Genomic DNA, 9,584 nt, shown 5'->3' on the forward strand with positions numbered 1-9,584 from the left:
TCCGTTTTATATTCTTTCAAATGTTTCAACCACCCCTTCGTACACCGTAGTGTCTACTTTCTTTTCTGTGTATCGCTCATTTTAACAAAGAATGTTCTTAACTTGTAATTGTTTCTGTTTTACTATGAAGTCATTCTTCACTCCTTCATAATTCCAGAAACAACTAAAGCTTCCTGTCACCAGAAGACAATTAAAGACCACTCGTACATTCTGAATGTGGTCCATCGCAAAAATCCACTCATGGTGGGTACGTCGCTTTTGAAAACTGCGCATAACACTTTGAAGGTCGTGTCCAAGCTAACATCCATGTTTTTCAGAACTGATCGTAAGTTCCGTGGCCAATAGCTAAAATACACACTTCTGGGGCCAATTAGTGGAAGGTTCTCCACAGTTTTGGGTAAGAAGGCAATCGTGTGTGGTTGGAAACAGGTTTGGAAACTTTTGCCTGAGTGGGCGGCAAAGTGGAGCTTGATAGCTTATAAATCCCCATATTGAATTTTAGGGAATCTGTCTTTATGCTGTGGGCTAATAGGTACTGTAACTCAATCACAGTGGAAAAATAAAACGTTATTTTATAAAAATAGCATGGCAATTATGAGTGATATTTGACCCAGATATCTGATTCCTGATTCAGTGAGAGACTTCTTTTTTTTGTTTCTTTTTTTCATACCTTTGTGGAAAGTATGTTATTTCCTGAGCACGTTTTCAACCTCGTCTCTTGTGCCACTATGTAGTAGCAAGACCTTCCTTCTTCTGGTAGTCTTTCCCATTGAAAGTAAGGCAATTATGCAACAATATTATTGCATAATGTCGGTAATTTCTGATATTTCGGAGGAACTCTCCTTTTAATACTGTACTAAGTTTTTAAAAAGGACAACGAAATTGCTGTGTATTTTTACGTTATCATCACATATATTTCTCCAAATGTGCCCACTATTATTGGAATTGGTATGAATGCACTTCTGGCGTTTTGATTTCCCATGATGGAACTCTGATTTTTATTCAAGGTGATCAATATGATCAACAATAGCTGTAAAACGCTTACTAGTAGTAAATAATTCATTCATCTGGAGCATTAGCTGCTATTATTCTTGGGAATGATCTTGTACCTTTAATCCCTAATAATATAGTGCATCCTTTTTCATTTTGTGGTCAAGTGTGTATCTTACTTTTTTATTGCGACGTGGAGGCAACACCTTTACCTTACTTCTGTTCCTGCTTTACACCTCTGCAAATCATAGTACAGCCGTCAACATATTTAGGTACAAATGATTTTTGGGTTTCTCTGTAATTTCTGAAAAGTCTACTTCGTTTTATTTCAAATGTTTAGCAAATTCGAGTTCCTTGAGATCAATTCCCTAACGTACCAGCAGGAAGCTTACCTAGATTCATTAAACCATTGCCTCTTGCTCCTATTTCTCACCCATGTCGTACCCCAGTAATCCGTCTTGTTCCCGAGACTAGTGCGGGTGCTCCAAGTACGTTTATTGTGTCTCTTAGTAGAGTACTGGCGCACCGCTACTACGAGAAGTTTCCCATCAGTGATGGTACCACCCACTACATTGTCACCTATCAGCTGATTTTGCGTCTACAAATTTTTTGTATTGTGGGTAGCAAACAAATTCGTTGCGATATTGTTTAAACTCATAAAATTTTTCTGCTTCATGGTGAGCCAGTGACGGCGGATTGTCAAACAAATTTGTGAACATATCATATTTATTAATCGAAAAGTCTGTAATCTATAGATATGGGTAAGCTGTGGAACTAATACTTACGCAAGATTTCCAGGAGTTCATGATCACTGATATATGAGGATTTAAAGTGAAATAGATCATCTATGGATAACAGGTACAGCAGGAGAAATTTTCGTATTGAGTTCGCTCGAGAACAGTGTGGAAAGGCCAAAGTAACATATTTGGTCATTTCATGATACTAATTTAACTAACTGCACATGCGTATTTTGTCTGTGTTACTGGATACTGTGAAGATTCGGTTGTTCTTGTGTCAATTGGTAAAAATTAGTAAATTCATATATTATTGTGCAAAATTTTTTCCAGATCTTACTTGCCGCACGTGCAGTCACAAACGACGACAAAGGGGATAGATACCTAATGTCATTCTGTGAAGAACCCTGTCTCTATATCCACACATCTTTCTGCACCGACTCCGGACATAAAATTCTATAGCTGTAGTGGTACCGCATCCACAGTTTGTGAATACATTTGATGATCAATAGAAAGTGTTGCATTCCACGTGAGCGATAATTGTGCTGCACGTGTTCATCAGTCCGCGGTAAATGTCACGTAGTGTGAACAGAAGGCTGGGATATCTAACCAACTCATTACTCAAAGTTTTAAACCGCATTTCGCCCATCTGGTAAGAGTACCACTATTATGCAAGTCATAAAACCTTTCCGTGAAATAACTCGTGGCTTGATGCCAGCATCAGCCAATCTGTGCTCGAGAGTGCAGCCCCAGTGCAGCGGACACTGGCCACCGACTACTAACCGCACCACGCAATGTGCTGCGGTTTTGCACTCAGATTAGGAACAAATTACTGAATATCGCATACTATTTAGTACTATAGATATCAGCGTGAAATATCTTCGATAAAACGAGTGAACACTATGGCGTTATGCCTTTTCTCTTGTAACATATGTCGTGAAATTTATCATCACAGGCGAAACATACGTGAAAAAGTAGGATCATGGATGTGTTATCGTCAATTTATCTGCGTTTGTTGCCACTCAGTTGCTCCTGCTGCTACAAGTGTACATATTTATTGCATCCTTTTGACGTTTTCTCATTCATCTTGACATGACAAAAAATGTTGGATATTCGAAGGTTATGTGCTACTTTGCCTAAGTGACAGAAGACGATGTGGAGAACGGAAAAAAACTGACGTAGAAACTTTAGTGTAGACAGAGTTTCGTCGTGAGCTTAGCGGGATACTTTGTGACTTTACTGAGTTTATCGCTCATAGGAGCCTACTTACTGGTTTCCTGTTCGCAAAGTCATAAAGTCAGTTATACAACCCGTTTTCATCAGTAAAGAATTTTGCTTAATGTTTGTTGCAGAAGAAGGGTCGAGGTAAAATCTCGTATATTTCATCTGAAAGTGAAGACCCTACTTCTTTACCTATCCGTCTCATTTTGATCAGCAACCAGTTACTTTGGAATATAGCGTGGTTGTGGTGAAAAAGAAAATTTGTGGAAATGCGATTAAGTTTCACTGGAAAGTTAATGTAAGTGATATGATAGGTTTTCATTATTTTAAAATACGTTTTTAGTAACGTGTTAATTTAAAAATAGATGTGTGCAGTTGCAAACAATAAGCACATGTGAATGATTGCTTCATTATAAGCACCCCACAAATGCAAATTTGGTAAACCACTACTGAATGTATTGATGTTATGGCCAATGTATGGCTACTGAAAGAACTAATAAAATATACATTACTGAGAATAGAGCTAGCTTCCACGTAAAGGGATACGAAATAAATTTTCCTTTGATAAACTATTTTCTGAGGATATTAGTTCAAAGTATTGCGTACACAATCTGTAATACAGCCCTCATTACAGGAAATCTGTTGAATGAATGTAATGGAGTGAGATCCCACTGTGATTTCAAAATCGCTAAGGCGTAGGTAGTTCGGAGCAAAAGAAAATGGAATCAAATTTACGCTATTACCACTTGTACCCACTGTATTAAGATATTTCTTGTATGGGGTGGCATTTTCTTGTTTCATATTGTAATCAGTGGTATATAAATCAACTGTATACTAGCCTATGTGATGTTTTAAGTTGCCAAGAGCGCCTAGTGTAATATTACTGTCTCATTGACTGTGACGTAAGAAATAGTGAACTGAACAAAACGCCAATGTGAAATATAACGCTACAAGCTGCAGTAAGTGAATTATTGATGAAGATATTTGGTAGCAAAAATCTGAGACAAGTGTTAGTATAACAGTTCAGCTTTCGTGTGAGTATGACCTCTCACGTTTTGTTGCGTAGTGGATGAGGAGTTGACACTAAAGTTGGAAATAGTAAACGTGAAGGTGTGATACTCTTAGGAACGTCAACTCCAGTTATTTCAGCAAAAGAGCGGCTAGTCAATCTTTCAATAGGATGTTGCAAATTTTATGATGCTTCTCAAACGATTTCACGGTAAAACTATGTAAATTAAGCTTCCCTCAGTAATAAAGGTGTAAAGAAATCTGTGGGATGGCTGACAAACACTATTGTTCTGCCGAAATGCGGGAGAGGTTTTAAGATGTGTTAGGGAACGCTAGTGGGTTTGTTTCGGTGATCAAAATATTCCGGACACCCACAAAAACACACGTGTTTCGTATACCTCAGTAGTCGTTAGACTTCATGAGAGAGCAGAATGGGGCGCTTTGTGGAACTCATGGCCTTCGAAGGTGGTCAGGTGATTGGGATTGGGTGTTACTTGTGTCGTACGTCTATACGCGTGCTTTCCACACTCTTAAACATCTCTAGGTCCACTGTTTCCAGTGTGACAGTAAAGTGGAAACGTGAAGGGACACGTACGGCACAAAAGAGTGGAGGTCGACGTCGTCTGCTGACTGACAGAGACTGCCGACATTTGAAGAGGTTCGTAAAGTGTAATAGGCAGACATATACACAGACCATCAGACAGGAATTCCATATTGCATCAGAATGCACTGAAAGTTCTATTAGTTTGGCGAGGGTTGAGAGAAACGTGGATGCCATGGTCGAGCGGCTGGTCATAAGCAACACGTCACACTGGTAAATGCAAACGACGCCTCGCTTGATGTAACGAGCGTAAACACTGGACGATTGAACAGTGTCTCTCTGATGGCACGGTGTGGGTATGGCGAATGCCCAGTGAACGTCAACAGTAAAATTCGTAGGCGGTGATGTTATGACGTGGTCGCGTTTTTCATGGAGGGCGCTTGCACCCCTTTGTTGTTTTGCGTGGCACTATCACAGCACAAGCCTACATTTATTTGTTAAGTATCTTCTTCCTTTTCCACTGTCAAAGAACAATTCGGGGATGGTGATTGCACCTTTCAACACGATCGAGTACTTGTTCATAATGAACTACATGTGGCGGAGTTGTTACATCCCTGTAGCGAAACTGGCTTGCACAGAATCCTGACCTGAATTCTATAGAACACCTTTGGGATGTTTTGGAACACCAACTTCGAGACTGGCCTCACCGACCCTATCCCGTGGCGAAACGTTCCGTTCTTCGTTAGATCTTCCCTGTCTCCTCTATCAGTCCTACGTTATAGGAATCCCAGAGAGATGAGTAATATTCAAGAATCAACAAGTGCCTCTTAAGCCACTTGTTTTGTGGATGAGTTACGTTTCCTTAAAATTCTTCCGGTAAATCAGAGTCTGCTATCCGCTTCTTCAACTGGTCATTCCACGCATGGTTGCAGTGTATTGTTACGCCTAGATATTTTATGGCAGACGCTGTCCCCAGCAATTAGTCATTAACAGTGTCGCTGTTAATTACGTATAATGACCGTTTGTCCACTCGAGGAATAGAGATTATCGAAGATTTTTGGCTGTTACCGACAGTGATACTGACACGATATCGGTTCCCGTTTTTCGAAGGCTTTTGAGATTGTATTAAGTGTGAATTCAGATAGCAAATGACAAATCATTATTTTTTTCATACAATTTAATTACAAAGTAACTTTTTTCGGACTTTTCCTTTAATTGTACAGACAAGTGTTTCTGCTCGTCAAGTTTCATGATTCTACGTGAAGGGGAATTGAAGAGTGAGTTTGCAAATATCAAAGTATTTAACATAACTGGTCGTACCTTTTGATTGCACTGACCAAGAAGCTAAATATGTTGGCACTTCAGAGTGACTCTAGACCTCAGTGTGTGACACAAATTTAAACTTGATACGTCAAACCTTTTCTCAGAAAAAGAGAACTCAACTGAAGGACAGACGGTTAACAAATAACTGTGTTTAGTGTGTTGAGTTACAACCTAACAATTTCACAGCTTTTACTGTGGTTATAGACGGATACCTTGCTTCTTCGAAAAAAGCATGTTTATTGGTCAATAAGTAGTATCATAAAGGCTGTGGCCTGTCTGTTTACGTGATGTAAATGGATGAATGTTGTGACTGCATTCACTTTGAAGCTAATGTCTACTACAGCGCAGGGAGTGCAGACTATAGTATGTAACATAGACTTACTCTTGATGTATCTACCCGTCCCTAAGAAAAAGGGGCCTTAACAGGCAGAGGGGCAGACAGACAGTATGATAACAAATGAATATTGTTTTTCTTTCTATAATATGTTCACAGATCAAAAATTTTTGGCCTTTTCTACTGCCAAATTAAATACGAGATGTTGGGTACTCTGTCAATTTTGGTTAGTAAGTTTGTAAGTAACAAAAGGTATAGCGTAAATGTCGGTGCTCCTCGTCGGCATTGACTTTAGATGATTCACGATTTTACATCCACAAGGGAACGTAGATCTTAATATGTCAATATGTGACACCCATTTCAACAATATAACTCTACACAGTGCACACAAAAGGGTTCTCAACAGTCAGACAAACAGGACGCAGCAGTAAGACAACAGAGTGATTTTATAAAGGTTCCGTTTTCACCAAATGAAGTAGGGAACCATAAAAGCAACACTGATGAACCTTTGCTCTTCTTCGTTCTTTTTATGAGTTCGCTTGGGGCTCAGTGATATTTGGAACTACGACGACAACGAGTTCTTCAATATACTGAAAATAATGAAACAGTTGATTCTTACGGTTGTGGCTTTGACACCCATATTACAGGAGATACAACTTACGGAATGTACTACACAAGTTGGAACAAACTGTTCGCAAACGACAGCAACTCACTAATTACTGCTGTGTCACCAGAAATAAAGAAGTAATATTTGCAACAATAGTACTACACACATAGGCCACATATAAAACAACTCCTTAGATTAACTGAAAAATATGACTATTAGCATGACAAAGAAATATAAACGTGTAAACCTGAATACAAATTAGACCTTCGTAATCGGAGTCTAGATCATATATTTTGCTGTGTATGTTGATACACAATAAAATGTACCACACCATTAAGCATAAAAAATTATTTGTTGTATGTGTCACATAACACAACTGTACTTTACATCATTGATTAATATTTAGAACCAGTGCCCTCAGAGTAGAGGTATATCTGGCCATAACATGGAAAACTATCTAGCACATTTTAAGGCACAATGTCTTCATCAGACTCCTGCTCAGGTTCTGCAGCAGTCTCTCCTGAAGGATTTCTGCATTCACTTTCCTGAGTGGGATGCTGACAGCATAGATCAAGATCAAGTTTCCTGTCTTTAGCTTGGGAACTGAACAAAAAAAAAAAAAAAAAAAAAAACTGGTGGTGTGGCACTGGACTTCCATTTTTTTTGCCATCAATAGCCATTTTATTCCTTTGTTCATCAGTGAAGTTTTGCACAGTAGAGAAGAATAAGAAGAAGATTGTAGCTTCGTATCCTAACAGCGGGTATGAGCAAAACTGCAGAAAAGAGAGGTAAAGATAACCAGAGAACATCTGAAAAACTGTTTTGTTCCCTGCCCTGAAAACAGTAGGAAGTTCATTTTGATATGTGAGAGTAATTTATGTAAACTAACAATCTATTGGTTATGTATGACCTGTATATTAAAGCTGAAGTGACTGCAAAAAGGTGGGAATTTAAGGAGATGGGACCTGGATAAACTGAAAGAACTAGAGGTTGTAGAAAGCTTCAGGGAGAGCATAAGGGAACGATTGACAAGAATGGGGGAAAGAAATACAGTAGAAGAAGACTGGGTAGCTTTGAGAGATGAAGAAGTGATGGTAGCAGAGTACCTAGTAAGTAAAAAGACAAGGGCTAGTAGAAATCCTTGGGTAACAGCAGAAGTATTGAATTTAATTGATCAAAGGAGGAACAAGGCCCCAGGAGTAGACAACATTCCATTACAACCAATGACGGCCTTGGGTGAACCAGTCCTGACAAAACCTTACCATCTGGTGAGCAAAATGTATGAGACAGGCGAAATAGCCTCAGACTTCAAGAAGAATGTAATAATTCCAATCCCAAAGAAAGCAGGTACTGACACATGTGAAAATTGCCGAAAAATCAGTTTAATAACTCACGGATGCAAAATACTAACCCGAATTCTCTACAGACCAGTGGAAATACTGGTAGAAACCGACCTTGGAGAAGATCAATTTGGATTCCGTAGTAATATTGGAACATGTGAGGCAATACTGACCCTACAACTTATGTTAGAAGCTAGATTAAGGATAGGCAAACCTACGTTTCTAGCATTTGTAGACTGAGAGATAACTTAAAACCATGTTGACTGTAATAGTCTCTTTCAAATTCTGAAGGTGTCTGGGGTAAAATACAGGGAGCGAAAGGCTATTTACAATGTGTACAGTAACCAGATGGCAGTTATAAGAGTCGAGGGGCACGAAAGAGAAGCAGTGGTTGGGAAGGGAGTGAGACAGTGTTGTAGCCTATCCCCAATGTTATCAATCTGTATATTTAGCAAGCAGTAAAGGAAACCAAAGAAAAATTTGGATTAGGTATTAAAATCCATGGAGAAGAAATAAAAACTTTGAGGTTCACCTATAGCATTGTAATTCTGTCAGGGACAGCAAAGGACTTGAAAGAGCAATTGAATGGAATGGACAGTGTCATGAAAGGAGGGTATAAAATGAACATCAACAAAAGCAAAACGAGGATAATGGAATGTAGTCGAATTAAGTCGGGTGATGCTGAAGGAATTAGATTTGGAAATGAGACACTTAAAGTAGTAAAGGAGTTTTGCTATTTGGGGAGCAAAATAACTGATGATGGTAGAAGTAGAGAGGATATAAAATGCAGATTGGCAATGGCAAGGATCTAATCTAGTAAGCGTGGATAGTGGTCTAAATAAAAGGCCCAGCCAAGTTGCCTCCCACTTCTTCACTTCCAACCGCCCCCACAAGGACTTTTGTTCCTTCGAAGGCAAAATCTGTGACATAATGTGTAATTAAAATCATTTCTTTTGTACAGTAGACACTGTAAACAATTTAAATAACATAAATCACCACTACATGAAATGAAAAGTAAGCACACATAGTTCGTGCGTCTATCTTATTGCAAATGGGTAATCTGAAAACACCCAAGAATAAATAAGAAATGGAAATAGTTTATTTGTATTGCTTTCACATTGATGTCACAGTTCAATGAAATCAAAACAGTGATGTAAGCAAATCCTGTACACCATCCCATGCACTCTTCTCATCTGCAGTGTTGATTGGTAGCAATTTGATAATCACATCTCCTCATATCAAGGTCAACTGCAGGAATCTCCATCCCTGCTACAGCATTCTTAAGCTGTGAGGGAGGTTTATGGACAAAATCCGCAAAATAATTACTGAGGAGAGGCAGATAGCGTGGATCCAGTTCAAGTGCACTCAGATTGGCTTGGAAATATTCCCAATAGATAAGAAGCAACTATCATCATCTCAGAATAGGTATTAAATGCAAATGTATTTAAAGCACGTGAGAGCTGAGCCATCATGGCGAGGAAAGAAG

Source organism: Schistocerca gregaria, chromosome 8, assembly GCF_023897955.1.
Source record: "Schistocerca gregaria isolate iqSchGreg1 chromosome 8, iqSchGreg1.2, whole genome shotgun sequence".
In the NCBI taxonomy this organism is placed as follows: Eukaryota; Metazoa; Arthropoda; class Insecta; order Orthoptera; family Acrididae; genus Schistocerca; species Schistocerca gregaria.